The sequence below is a fragment of the Neolamprologus multifasciatus genome, chromosome 7 (genome assembly GCF_963576455.1).
Source record: "Neolamprologus multifasciatus chromosome 7, fNeoMul1.2, whole genome shotgun sequence".
NCBI classification, from domain to species: Eukaryota; Metazoa; Chordata; class Actinopteri; order Cichliformes; family Cichlidae; genus Neolamprologus; species Neolamprologus multifasciatus.
Genome location: NC_140445.1, coordinates 50,636,408 through 50,652,029, shown reverse-complemented (window position 1 = coordinate 50,652,029; position 15,622 = coordinate 50,636,408). Strand labels below are relative to the sequence as shown.

Below are 15,622 nucleotides of genomic sequence, written 5' to 3'. Positions count from 1 at the left end.
GACATTAGCATGGGCCAGGGTTTTTCCATGGTTTTTGAAATAGGGTGGGACAGGGTCCAATAATGTTTAATTTAACAAAAGCACCCTTATTTTTGATTCATGACTGTTCATATGATTTATGCTTTTTTCTTTTTTACTTGGAGATTATTTTAATTGCTTGCATGCTGTCAGCAAGCACTGATTATAATAATACAGCATGCAATATTAGATTTATATTACAAAATCTGAAAAATAATAAAGACTTATAAGTATATGTTATAGTTAACAAAGTGTAGTATTTGACTGCAAAATATAGTGGAGCCATAGCGAAATCCATCTTTCATACTGTAAGTGGATTCAGTGGTATTTTTATGGTACTAACCTTCTATGTGGTCATGGCACATAGTTATGGCTTGCCCTGCAGTGCCTCTGAATGGGTTGTGTGTCATGACGCATGACTCCTGAGAAATGATAACAGGTCGGCTTAGTTGAGGCAGAGGCACAGTAGTGCAAGACTAATTGAGTAACTAATCCCTTTTGTTATTTTCATTTCAAGTTCATTTTCAGTTCTTCGATAATACCAGGTTTGTTATGCCCAGTACACACTCCTCTCGCTGCCATTTTGTCTTTACTCTATTTAGTTTATTTTTAATCTTATTTGTCTTATTTATTATCAGTGTCAATATTATTATAATTATTGTTGATTGTTATTATTTACAGCTCCTCTCTGACTGCTGGTGGCTTTTTGATAGCCTGAGGTAAATTCCTTTTTTTCTGTTTAGACACTTGAAAATAAAGTTTATTCAGGTAATAAGTCTGTAGTTTTTTTTTTGCTCCAGGGCCTATATTATTTAGTTTTTCTAACTGAGAAATATATAACATCAGCATATAAAATGGTACTTGTCTTTTCTCAGACTCAGAGATCTAATGTTGTGAAAGTTATCATCAGTAAAATCCCAGCATTCCCATCTAAACGTTGCCATCTCATCTGCACAAAGCTTGTAGCATATCTTTGTATTCATGCCTTGCAGTTTGTGAGAACAATGCACAGTCACTTTATTAAGTATAACTTATTATTACTTGATTTGACCCCCTTTTGTCTTCCCTTAATTCTTCATAGGAGAGAATCAACAAGCTTGAGCTTGAAACTTTCCTCAGACATTTAAGTCCACATTGATATGATAGTGTCACACATTTTCTGCAGATGTTGTGAATCTGCTGTTCTCCCCCATCTCAAAAGCACTTTGTTGGATTGAAATCTGATAATTTGAAGTACAGTGAACTTGTCATATTCAAGAAACCAGTTTTAAAATGATCTGAGCTTTGCGACAGCAGCAATACTCAGGCAGGCTCTGGCATTTAAGCAATATTCAGGTGATACAAAGGGGCCTATAGTGTGTCCAGAAAACATTTGTCACACCATTACACCAGCACCACCAGCCTGAACCGTTGATTCAAGCCAGGACAAGTCCATGCTTTCATGCTGTTTATACCAAATTCTGACCTTAGTATTCGATTGTAGCAGCAGAAATCGAGAGTAACATTTTTTCATCTTCTATTGTCCAGTTTTGTTGAGCCCCTGTGAACTGTAACCTCAGTTTCCTGTTATGATCTAACAGGTGTGGCACCCAGTCCCGTCTTGTGCTGCTGTAGCCCATCTGCTTCAAGCTTTTGAAGTGTTGTAGATTAGGAGATGCTCTTCTGCACCCCTTGGCTAGGATGAGTTGTTATTTGAGGTACTTTTGCTGTAATATCAGCCCAAAGCAGTCTGGCCATTCTCTTCTGACTGAAAAAAGCATTGTCACCCAGAGGAGTCCTGCTCTTTGGAAACACAGGGAACATTCAAACTCCACACAGATGTGCCCAGGGAGAGAAGAGAATCAAACCCAAACCCAATATTTCATCCATGAAACCTTAATTTAACTTTTATTTTATTAAAGACATTATTGTTAAATGACTTTAAGGCATCTTAATGGTAAATATCTTTAACAAGTCCTCACTTGGACACCATTCACCAGTCGTTTCAATTAATTTCACATAGAAATGAGAAACATGGAGTGCAACTGAAACTTTAATCAATGATATAATTATCTCTTTCAGAACATAGGCAGTAGCTGCTTGTGTGTGCTTTATTGATCTTTACCTTTATTAAACACAAAAAACCCATATTAAAAAATTACATTCTTTATAACCACAAAATATAAGTTCATCTTTATTTAACAAAATCAGAAGTTCAATAATACATTTACCATCAGGGGAAAGAGTTCACAGAAGAATTGAGGCACAATTTTGACGAAGACTTAAGAAGCCAGTCAGCAGCTTTGAGCAGCGAGGCAGTAGAAACCGGATGCAATTCAAACAAATGCGACCTACTTTCATGGCATCATATTTCAGTTTATTCATGTACAGAGTCTGATAGTCCACCTCCCAGAACACTGATTTCATATGGTGCTAGAGACTGTGTACAAACATCTACGTCACCAAATGAAATCAGTTTCTGAGTGCAGTTCTTTACTCAACAAGTCTTCTGATTGACACCGTTAATAGGTTTAATACAGAAAAGGGACATTCTCGTATATTCATGGCCTGGCAAGCTTCCTGTAGCAAAGTGGATGCAGGTGTAGCTCAAAGGCTGCTGCTGTTTGAGGACGGAAGCTGGCTGTATTTGTTCAGTTGCTAATTTCCCAGATGAACACCAGAGGGTGTGGTTACACAGCCGGCTAGAGCCATGACAGATGCAAGGAATTTAGCTCGGATCCGAAGGGATGTTTTTGGAGAAACTACCTCAGCAAAGCTGGTTGGAAACTCCTGGGTGCCTCCTGGTGTTCCACCTACCTGATTGTGCAGACCTCTGCTGCAAACGACAAAAAAAATCTGAATCAGGCTGCTGACCAACGTCACACTGTGCATCATGAAATGCATGAAAATAAAGAATGATAACACAGGCGGTATTTACACATCAGTAATGCTACTTTTGAACATTAAATCTGGCTTTTTAGGACATTTCTGAATATAATCTAGACAGTGGTTCTTGAACTAAGGCGTAGGATGTAAACCTTTTTGATTTCTTAAGAGGGGCAATCAAGAAAAAATGTTTTGAAAACCACTGTATAAGTCGATGCTCCTGTTACACAGGAACAAAGCTTCAAATAATGAGGTGAGTGTTTATACAAATAAAACCTCTGAGCCAAAAGTGCAGACTGCTGAAAACAGAAGAACAGAAAAAGATTATTTTGAACTGCAAGTCATGCAAAGCTCCTCTAGTAGAGATTATAAATTAGAAATGAGTGTAACAGACTCCTTTTAAAATAAACCCAAAACATAGATTGGGTTTGTGTGAAGCTTAAAAATAATCTCCTCTCATTTGAACAAGTGAAGTATTGTATCTCATTTGTATGTAAACCAAAGAGTAGGCTAACTAGAAATGCACTTGGAAAGTACAGTGCTATGTGAAAGGCCCTCATAGCTCACAGTGTTAAAGAAAGATATCTACACCCACATCCACACCAACAACTGTTCCTTTTCACACCTGTTCCATCTCTTTACATGATTTTGTGAAATTTGCCCAACAACAAATGATGCTGAAAACATGTTGGATCCGCCTGATGGAGGTTTCATGGTGGAGTTTGTACCAAATTTCACTTTTACTGTCTATGCTCAGGCTGATAATGCAAAGGCATTCTTTTTAACAGCCAGCAGGGGGCGACTCCTGTGGCTATAGAACGAACAGTAAACCCAAATGGTCTCAATTGCTAATTTCATGTTTTACTGAACCCAGCATTGGAAAATTACGATCCCGATTTGAGTCAAAAAGATAGCAAAGCAGCGTGTGCTGTTACTGACAACCATATGGTTTCTCAGAGAGTTCCCATCTAGTTTCAAAACACTAAGATAGCAACTGCTTTACAACAGGCCTCCATTAAACAGTGGGTAGTGTCATGGTGGCTGAGTTTTGCATCTCTGTATGAGTAGGAAAGTGCAAACCTTGCTGTTTCTCCTGGTTTCTGTATGGTAAGCTGTGCTAAACCAAACTATCCCCTATAGATTAATCTTTACAGTGAAGAGAGGTGAAGGCCAATCAATGTTCTCGTTTGTCTTTCAGAAACATAATTGACAAATGCAAAATGTGTAACTATTCCTTTAAATGTGGGATGCGATTAAGTAATTACACAGAAGCAGGTTGGGTAACTTTCTCAGGGCAGGGATAGAACAATAGGATAGAGACAATCTTCTATTCAGCTTTCTTATAGGGTTAAAGCGTCAAGACTTTGTTTTCAGTATCTGAACCAAGTACAATAAACAGCTGAAATTAACTGTGCACCATAAAGGTATGCAGCAGGTCTAGCAGGTCTTATAATAATGTTTCAACTACAGAAGCTACGAAGCTCTGAGTCATGTTCGTTCTGAGATGGCTTAATTTGAACGTCAGTTTAAAGGGGGTGAAGTTCATCACACCTCGCCAAATCCCACTCAACATATGGAGCAACAAGCAGAGGCACAAAGCTGGAGAGTAAAATAATGGTTGATTTCAATGAAGGGAAAGATTAGTCTCTGTGCAATCTTCCCACGTCATGAAAATAAATTTTCATGGATGAATAAAGACAAAGGAAATGAATTCTAATTCTTCGTAAATCCTCTGTGTCACCAAACTGTGGTGGTGACTGAGGATCCAAAGAAACAGTAGTCATCAGTGCATCTTTCATTTCCCCAGTCCTTTTACCTGATATCATCTGCTGTCTCAGAATATAAAGCAAGAATGAGTCATTTTGACATCACTCTAAAATGCGGAGAATAAGTCAGGGGAGACTCTGCTTGATTCAGGGAGGAAGAAGGATGTGAAGGGATCATTCTACTAAGTGCTTCCTGAAGGTGCTGTGGCTTCAGGTGAAATATCCTCAGCACCCTTAAGCGAGTTCAGTTAAAGGGCAAGCAATTATCCTTACTAGTGGAAGGTATAACCCCAGAAACATCTGCAATTATGTGCTGGTGAGGCACAGGGATGAGGGACGGAGGTGACACAAACACGGAGGATCTGATATTTGAGTTCCTGAAATAGCATCTGATGAATTTGACAATTCTGAAGTTCAGAGTGACGTAAATCAAACTGAAAGTTGATTTAAATCAGTCTTTTAAAGTATTTATTTCACATTAAGGTACTCTGTTTTAAAGGAAAACAGTTGAAAAATTCCTGTTGAATCATTGTTTTTGCTCAGATGTTATCAAACGTACGCCAGCAGGGGTTTAACATTAAACCCAACCCTGTTTCCAGGAATGGATAACTCACTGGTTGCTGCAGCTTAACCTTTACCAGATTGGGTTGAGAATGCTATTGATCTTCGCATCTAACTCTAGGCAAGGCAGTGAGTAAACACAAATTCCAACATGTCAGATTATTACTCCAAGACAATGAGAAAGAAGTATGATAGGAACCCAAGGGGTCTTTTAGGATTCAGAAAACTGGTAAGGAAAACCATCCCTGACTGCTTAAAAATACAACACTGAAGACTAGTTCATCCACTTCCTGGCCCAGTTACAGCCCGTGAATACTTAACTCTTTCGTGGATGAAATATGCATGGTTATTTTATGTTATATATGTATAAACTCAATTATTAAAGAAGACTTATCATCTTTTTTAAAATGTCTGCGCACTGTTACATTGGTTGCTTATAATAAATAGCAGTTTATAATAATTACTTCATTGTCTTCCTTCTCTCACCCCAACCAGTCGCAGCAGATGGCCCCGCCCCTCCCTGAGCCTGGTTCTGCTGGAGGTTTCTTCCTGTTAAAAGGGAGTTTTTCCTTTCCACTGTTGCCAAAGTGCTTGCTCATAGGGGGTCATTTGATTGTTTATTGGTTGATTATTCTCTGTATGTATTATTGTAGGGTCCACCTTACAATATAAAGCTGTTGTTGTGATTTGGCGCTATATAAATAAAATTGAATTGAATTGTATGTAGAGGTAATTGGCGGGGGTCAAAAGATCAGGCCTTAGACTGTTACAGAGTGAAGATACTGCTAATATGAAGACCTCAGGGGCATGCCTCTCCCACAAAAGCCCCACCCAGCAGCTGTTAAAATCTTCTGTTTACAGGGGGCCAACCAATCAGAGGAAAGGTGGAGGAAGGAGAAGAGCTCTGGCTTGTTTCAGACAGAGGCTCATTATCACATATTTTAAGATTAGATTTAATGTAATCTTAGATTAAGATTAGCAAAACGTGAGCATCAGGCTGATCAGAACTTTTTTGCCGTCTGAGGACTGAGGGTGACGTCAATCAAACCCTGTTTAGAGGGCACAGTACTAACCACTGGTGTGACATAGCTATGAGTTTTCTGATACTGCTTGAAGCGATCAAATGAATGACCTGTTAACAAATGCTGACGTGACACGTGAAAGGGTTAAACTTAGAAGTGTGTCATGCGTCAAGAGAAAAACCCTACATCCTGGACTTAAAGCAATCAACCTTGTGACAGATGAGTCAGAAGAAAAAAAATCCTGGGCTTTTTTTTAAACACAAACAATGGTGATCATTGATTATGCATGCATATATACGAGCCTCAGCATGACAAAGAGTGCAAAGGAATAACACAGAAACACAGCTATTCCTACTATCATTTGCTATAGGTAGGATGACTAACAGGGGGATTTTAAAGACTTGCTACTGTGCTGTTAATTATTCTGGACCTTTATTTCTTTGCCTGAGATCCGGGACTGCATAGACAAAAGAAGGCTTCATCGCACACTGGACTTAAATGACAGAATGAGGTTTGCAGGGAGTGTTCTGTAGCTATATATATACCTCCGCCAATGTAGGACAGAATCCAGGTGTGGTCACCTGACATTCAGAAGTGTAATATCTAGCTATGAAAGCAGGAGAAAGTTTAGAGCAGACAAACATCTAGAATAATTCGGCGTCAAGGTTGGATGTTGAGCCGTTTTCTTGCGAGTAATGATGGAGCAACAGAGAGAAAGAGTTTCTCAGCGGTGGCTCAGAGGCAGAGGACCTTATGATACTCACTGCCTTTGCGTTTACTAGACAGAAACCAAAGATAGAAATTTTACACAATTCCCAAATTCTGGGCTGGTTCTCATCCCGGAAAAAGTGCAGATAAATTGTCAACTATTGCCCTAATGGACTTGTTCTTTTTCACTTGATGGTAATCATTAAAGCTTGGAAAGATAAAAAGTGAAAGATTGTGGCTTACTGTGGTTGAGTGAAAATGAAACTGCTAAGTCATTTTCTGTAACAACCAGAACCATTACGCAAAATAACACAGTAAAAAGACATAAGGTCAGCATGTTAAAATGATATCTGTGTCTTCATAACACGCAAATTAAAATAAATATATGAATAAAAAGAACAAATATATAAGCACAGGAATAAACACAAACACTTACCGAGTCACCAGTCACCTGCGGCACAGTGAATGACTTCCTCCTTGAAGACGTTTTCATACTCGCTTCTCCAGTTTAAAGCCACTCCTGTCCCGTACTGAAGCGTCCTGTATTATATTGTACTGTAGGTGCTGAGCTCCTCAGGGCTGTCTTCTCTCTGCGTAAGTGTGTATGAGAGCTTGATGAGCGACAGAGGAGTTATGAGATGGAGATGCCGCTGTGAGCTCAGCCCTCCTTCCTTTCTCTCTTTTTACAGTCAGTATGAGCTGTTCATCCACTCTGCTGCCAGAGTCATTATTGTAACTGTGAGTCAACACGGGCTCCACACAAACACAGGCACACACACACACACACATGAAGGCAAGCTGCACTTTATTCATATTTATATTTACAGTCATTTATGAAAGACGTAAACAGGGAGAATAGAAATGTCTTGAAAGCTTTACAAACGTGTTCCCACATGATAAAAACCCTCATAAAAAATCGACAGTAGCTGCTACCAAAGAGCTCACACACACATTACACAAACATTACACACCCAGCATGACAAAGCATCCTTGGACTAGCCAGCACCAACAAGCGATTACTCTATGTGCGCACTTCATCCACATAAATCCATAAATTGATCTCCTCCATGGTTGTTTGGGGCCAAATGTAGAATGCTGTGAAAATACCACACATAGAGTAATTTTTTTCCCTTCCAGTTTAGGCCTCCGCTGGATTCCTGACCTGCAAATTGGCAAATTAAATTGTGTGCGGTGAAAAACAGAGGAGCACAGCCCTGTTAAACTAACCACAACATAAAGTATCCTATCATTAACAGAAAAAACAGGCTTGAGCAAACGAGGTGCTCTAACTTCCTGACGAGAACCACACAAGCTGGGAAATTCCCTGGCCGAGGGGGGAAGGGGAAAGGATGAAATAGGATCCATATGGAGGTGACAGGTGAGAGGGCACGACTCACAGACCGGGAATCTCACTCTGCATTCCTCTGGCTTGACGGGAAACAGGATAATTGCTCTTCCGGCGTAGTAAACTCATGCGCATACATATTGGAACACCAGACCACATGACCAAGCTTCCTTTTCCCAGCATCCATTCCTCCGTTGTGAGTCAGCTGACCACAACATGACTCGTTCATCTCCTCCTTTGATCTTTCCATCCTGAAGATGCCAAAGGAAGTGGCTGAAAGGTCTGAGTCACATTCACGTCTCACCCTGATTTCACCGTAAACCCCTCCTCTTCCCCCTCACTCACTACAACAACATCCACATTTTGATCCAGCTGTCATCAATCCAGCATCCACCTACACAATATAAGCACTTGTTTTTACTCACTCTGCCTTTTACCTCCCACCTCATTCACTTTCCTCCATCCGTCTATCCTGAGTTGAATAAACAGCCCCAGCATTTCAAGGAATACCTCTGGATGTGTATCGTCCCACAGCCATCTCCTGCTCTCAATCCAACCTCCTAACCGACGTAGATCCCTAATCCTCACCAGCCGCCTCACCGGAGGAAAGCTCTGCTATAAAGACAGCGAGACTGAAAATATCTCTCCTCTCCTCGCTCTGATGCACTCTCCGTTTCTCTTCCTTCTTCTCTCTCTCTCTCTCACTCTGTTTACAACTGAAGAGCAGCTTTAGAGACATGAGGCATACTGAAACTGGTTCCCTGTAGATTATGACCGGGGCATGCTGATCCAGTCATTACACCTCATGTTATGGGTTTATCCAAATAAATTGACTTCTCTGAAAATCAGTTGCATTTATATTTGTTTAGGAAACAAGAACAAGAAGTGAAATTGAAGCAGGAGAGTGACATTTTTAGAAATGCACTCACTGGTATTCCTTGCTCGATTTAACCCCTTAATTCCATGTTTTCCAACAGCTCCGGAGACCTGATGCCAAAATTTGGATTAACTTTGGGCATGTTGTCATGTGCAAAGATGGAGAGGAGAAAGCAAAACAAGATTGCTCATCAGTGAAGAAAGTCCCACAAAATTAGCTTCTGGTCAGCTGGGCCTCCTGGGCCTGCTTGGGTTCTCTCAGTGTACTCCAGCTTCCTCCCACAGTTCAAAGAAGTGTATGTTAGATTGACTGGTGATTCAGACCTATCCATAGTAGCCTAGAGCCATCTGGAATAACACCTACTAGGTTAAATAGGAGGATGGATGACACATTTCTTGTGTTTATTGTAAAGTAAACTCTTTTTTGTTTCATTTTTCTGGAGCAGGAAACTATAAACATGTAGTGGTTCCATGGTTTTGTAATGAGTGAGTCATAGTTGCTACATTTCACGCCCTCTGTGTTTCCCTGTCTCTGTCATCATGTTTAGTATTAGTCTTTGGCTTGGCGTTAGCTATTTGTCTGTTGGTTACTTCCTGTTCCAGGATTTTTGAGTTTTAGGGTTGTCTAGTTTTGACTGTCTTTGTATTACAGTTCTGTCTTGAGTATTGTTGACATTATGTTTTCTTTGTTCTGGTGTTATGGTTATGTTACAGTTATCTGTGCATTAAGTTAATGGGAGGTTGTTTGCCCTGTTTTTGTGTCCCCATTCTGTCCCCTCAGACTTATCTCCACATTCTTCTGTTTCTGTGTCTATCTTGTATCTCTTAGTCTTGCTCTCAGTAATCATTACTTCCTGTTTTATTTGGATAGTCTCTTCTCAGTTCAGTTTGTTCAATTTGACCCGTTCATTCAGTGAAATAGATCTTGCGGGTGCTACATAGTTGCTTCTACAGAGTTGCACTTGCTCCTATGTACTTCCACCTGATTAATTCTAAGTTTATAAGATTTCATTAGTTTCTTGGAAGTCATGATCACACACTAGTCAATGTATATTTATGAGTACAATATAATTTTTTTTCTATTAAATAACCTCAAAAAATGACTGACTGTATCTTGAAGAAACATAGCAAAAATTAAACCTTTACTGACACTCAATAATGTGGAAATTCTACTAAACACTAGATTTAATATTCTCTGATTTTAATTATTTTAACTCACATATCACGTCAATCTCCCAGTCCTCCTTACTCTACACTGTGTTCCACTATAATTTTGAATTAATTTTTAAAATGGTATCAATAATGTATAAAGCCCTACATGGGCAGGCTCCTGCTTATATATAGCAGAGCTACTGAGACCTTATAACTACAGCCAACCTCACACATTATCTTCGAAATGTTCCATGCTCTTATTTAGAAACCAGAGGTGATGTTGTTGCTGCTTTGGAGCAGCCTTCCTTGGCCTACCTTTGCTAAATCTATGGTTTGTTTAACAGTAAATGACTCCTGAAAACACTTTATAATAGGCTAGCTTTTCCTTAATCTTTCTTCCATTATTTGTGGCCTTTTGTTCTTCTGATGTTTATATTGGAGTGCTTGTGCAGGAATGAATGAAAGACTGTGTGTTTAGACTCAGTTTACATGTATGAATATGTACAATTATGCTTAATGTGTTTTCATCCAAACTTTGAAGCACTTTATAACTGTATGTTTTAAAATGTGCTTTACAAGCCTATTATTATTATTATTATTATTATTATTATTATTAAATCGGCAGCTGCCACATGAAAAATAAATGGCAGCATTTAGCATTAACATAATTAACTGGAATTAAAATCTGTATTTTACAGCTTTGTGTGATTTTTGACAGTATTCATCTCTTATAATCTCTTGTTTTATTTGCAAGTGTTGCATTTTACTGTTATAATTTTAACCAGCTCATTACTGGTTAAATGCAAAGAAAGCTCAGCTGAGCTGAACTTCCTTTATACGCTTACACACACCATAGAAGCTGCTGAGTATAGTCGAGCATTAAGCAGCTAAGAATTCGAACAATTCAGACCTTCAGAAACAGGTTAGTATTCAAACACATGTAAAAGAAGGAGCGTACCTAGTGGGTGTGTTAAAAAACAAACAAACATTTATATGTCAGTGTAATCCGTTATTGCTGCCACCAAGTGGCTGAAAATTTGTGCTGAAAATTCAAAGTGAGCTGTGGCTGCTGGTGAAGGTGGCATGGGTGTGGAAAGGATAAACGGGGGTGAAAAGGACAGCGTCATTGAACAATGACAGGATGGATGAATATGGGATGTCAGCACAGGCAGAGGTGAAGATGGGTTGTTGACATGTTCTTTCCTCTCCACATGTCCTTTGAAGAGAAATGGATGAATACATTAAAAGAATAGTTGAATAACAGGCACCGATATGGGGTTACTGTATGTCTCTGTGCACTGAAAATGGATTTGTATTATATATGAAGAGACATCAAACACAATTTAAGGCCAGTGGCCAAGGTAACAAGAGTAAAAAAAACCCCAACATACAAAAACCCAGAGTTACGCAACTATGCTTATCGAGTAGTATAAAGGGTTCAGACATCCTTGGTAACAATCACTATCAAAGAAAATTACAGGATTACATAACTCACCTCCATCAAAACTCACATGTAATATTCCCTAGGGATCGTAAATGGATATATTTACTTATACTTATGTTTTACATTAAAAGTAAATTGACTTTCATGCAGACCTTCAGTTCCGTAGCATCTTTTTAATTTCAGCCACACGCACAACTCTCATGACAGCAGCAAAAGAGACGAACAGTTTCCTTTCAAAGGAGCAACCAATATTAAAAATTTTTTAAACATGTTTTCAATGATAAGTTGTGATGTGAGGCTGATGAAGACAATATGCCAGCCAGTTGCTACGTCTTCACGTAGGTGTAATATGAGGTATTATTTGGTAACACTGAGTGGGTGATTGGGTTACAGAGGTGGGCTTTTCTATGTGCAATGAGATACTGCCTGGGCACACACGCACATTTGCACACACAAACCTCATTTTTCTTCTCTTTATTTTATTGCACCCAGCTCCCTAACAACCTGACTCACCTCCCTAGTTCCAAAGGCCCCATGTCCTTCAGAGAAATCCACATGTATTCATCATTTCGCAGAAAGATGAAAGATTTCAAAGCCAGAGATTTCTAGTGTGAAAGGTACGGAAGCGTAGAGCTGCCACCCAGGCAAAAGAAAAATACAAGTGTATCACGTTATAACGTGAAAAGTTTATTGTTCTAACAAGATACTTTTCCTGTTTGTACAATATACTATCATGTTTGTACAATATACCTTTCACGTTTGAACAACATAATATCACGTTATTACAATATACATAATTATCACGTTCGTACAATTTAATTATCACGTTCGTACAATATAAATATTATATTGTACGAACGTGATAATTATGTATATTGTAATAACGTGATATTATGTTGTTCAAACGTGAAAGGTATATTGTACAAACATGATAGTATATTGTACAAACATGATAGTATATTGTACAAACATGATAGTATATTGTACAAACAGGAAAAGTATCTTGTTAGAACAATAAACTTTTCACGTTATAACGTGATACACTTGTATTTTTCTTTTGCCTGGGTGGCAGCTCTACGCTTCCATAGAAAGGTGCTTTTATTCAAGTCTTAATATAAAAAACATGCAATTAGATATTTATTTTTGAAGACACTACAAAACCAACATTAGTTAAAAACTGCCTTTTCCAAACCAGTTCTGACACTATAAGAGTTGTATTTAAATTTTAATGTACAGCAATGCTATGGTACGGCTTTCCTAAATGCCCATGGAAGTATTACTATTACCAGCAAGACATTGATTGATTTTTAAACATATTTATAAACAATTATATTAATTTACTGAAGGAATTTTGTTCAGTAGAATAAAAATATATGCTACTTTCTTAAACACCTTGATTTTTTTCTGTTATTCAGATAGAAAAACAATAAAATCCGCTCCATCGCTTCACATTGAATGAATGAAAAACATCACATCAACTCTGATTATCTTCAGTTTAACATTGAGTTGTCATAGCAACAGTTCCTGCCACTGCATCTTTTATCAAGTATTTAATGCTCAGTTGAACCTTTATTAGTTGCAAACTGCAGTGTTTCTGCAGTTTGATGAATGTGGTTTGTAGCATTTGAGCTTGTGACACTGAACCAAACCAAAATGATAAATCACAAATTATATGAGTGACACATTTTATGTAACAAATAGCAATTTTATCCATCCTTAATAAAAGGAGAGTTTGCAGCCATGATTGCAGGTAGGGATGAATACTGACAAAGGTCATTCCAGAAGTGGAGGACAATTTAGGCCCCAACAACAGCAAAATAAATAAATAAACAAACACATATATATACATACATAAAATGGACTTAAGAAATGTGTATAATTGAACAAAATAAAAACACATAAGTGGATTTATACTTTTATGTTTTATCTTGTCTTATAGCAGCGGCCCCCAACCCCCAGGCCATGGACCGGTACCAGGCCGTGAGAGTTGAGGTTCAGGTGTGAAATTGATGGTTTTCAGGGTTTTTATCGTTATTTTTTAAATCGTTTTTTATCGTGAACTCTGTTTCCCTGGGACTTTTCCAGTGTGTTATGAATAAATCTTCTTTTTTTTTGTTACTGGTACTGGTTTTATTTTGTTGTATTTATCTGCGACACCTTAAAGGCCGGTCCATGAAAATATTGTCAGACATAAACCGGTCCGTGGCGCAAAAAAAGCTGCGGCCTTATAGGAACACACAATCTGGTTATCAAGAAGTTGGGACAAGAGAAAAATACCAAATTCACAGGAAGGGAAGAAACTGTCCTGCAATTTTGAAAGATCCCAAGAAGCTTGAATAGCTACTGATGTGATTATTGATCGTCTCTTTATCCGTCTCCTTGGAGATTGTGTGTGTGAGGGAGCTTTACTCTAGAGGTTTTATTATCTCTGAATCTGAACACAGTGTGACTCAGCTGTAAAAAAAAAAAAAAAAAATTAGCTCATGCAAATGTTTGATATCACCGTTTTGCAACGTGCAAAAGAGAAAATTATTGCAGCACTGGTAAAAAAAACCCTCCCAAATATGTTTATATTTAACTGCCAAACAATGAGTTAAATAGTTAGTCAGTTAATCTTTCATGAGATCATTTTTTTTGTAGTTGAGTGAATAAACATTTTACTAGGTGAAAAACAAAAAAAAGTACATCCAGACCAGTGTTAGCAGTCACAGATGTACAGTAGCGACTGAAATGCAGTTACATAATGTTTAACACACAAACACACACTGCACTAGTGCATAAACGCAACAAGCCACAGACAAATGTTAGTAAGTTGGCCACCGCTTCCTCTGTGGCCAATGAGAGAAGCTGACGTCAGATCTGCTAAGGAGACCACAGCTTCACTTCCGTTTTATTTTTGGTTTTGAAAGACAGTGAGGGGATGAGACGTTAAGAGTCAAACACAAAACACATTTGCAGCATGCAGAATTTTTCAGAACTGAAAATGAAGCATTCTTTGGTTGTTAAGCATAAAAAACAAACAATACAGAATGTAGTCACAAACTTCCTCATCCTATCCAGTCTTTGCATGTAATGTGTCCACTCTTCGCTTGACAAGTCTCTGCAACCGCGCAGAAACCAAGCACACGTGCAAACAGCCACTTCCTCCTCAGATGAAGCAGAACACGTTGTACCTTAGTTCACACGAGAAACATATTAGCAGACACGAACACCAGGCCTTGATTTAGATGCTTTGCGGTTTTAACCAAAATTAGGATCTAAGTAACACAAAACTGGAAACTGATGACGCAGAGGCTTTTCTAAATGTAACTAACTATGTCTTTAAAGTAGCTTACTAATACGCTTTTAAGTATTTCCCTTTTTATCTAGTTTTATATTGAATTATTATTGCTCATTAATGTAAAATTTGTAGTTGACTGAAGAGGAGCTATTTTGTATTTGACTACAATGGTTTGTTAAATTAGATATGCATTCATACATGTTCTCTAAACCAGTATCAAAACAGCTGCTGTGAAAACACCAAAATCAGTCACTTCAGCTGTACAGGTATCAATTTTTATATCTTTTAGTGTATGACCAAATATATATTTCCAGTTCTTCATATACTTTGTGTGCAAAGTAATTAAAGCAACTTCATCTCTCTCCTGTTTTTATACTGCTGGGTCAGTCTCAGGAGTTTGGAAAGAAATTACTGGACTTCTTTAAGTTTGGAGATGATGGAGAGTCCCAGGGACTTAATCCATAGTGGGATTAAGTATTGATCATGTGCCTCAACACATAAGCCAAGGTGTGGAAAAAGGTGTGGGTCATTATTAGCAGAGGTTTTGGGCGTAACCGTCGTGATACCTTGCCTCACCCTATCATG

At 38.3% G+C, this 15,622-nt stretch overlaps 1 long non-coding RNA gene across 1 annotated transcript; it reads right to left on the bottom strand.

Annotated features, from left to right (window-relative positions):
* Positions 1-1,113: 1,113 nt before the first annotated feature.
* Positions 1,114-10,633, bottom strand: LOC146515267 (uncharacterized). The gene is made up of 2 exons (XR_014875369.1): positions 8,796-10,633; positions 1,114-7,530 (listed from the first exon to the last, which is right to left on the bottom strand). It is a non-coding gene; the product is annotated as an uncharacterized LOC146515267 (long non-coding RNA).
* Between the last annotated feature and the right edge of the window lie 4,989 nt (positions 10,634-15,622).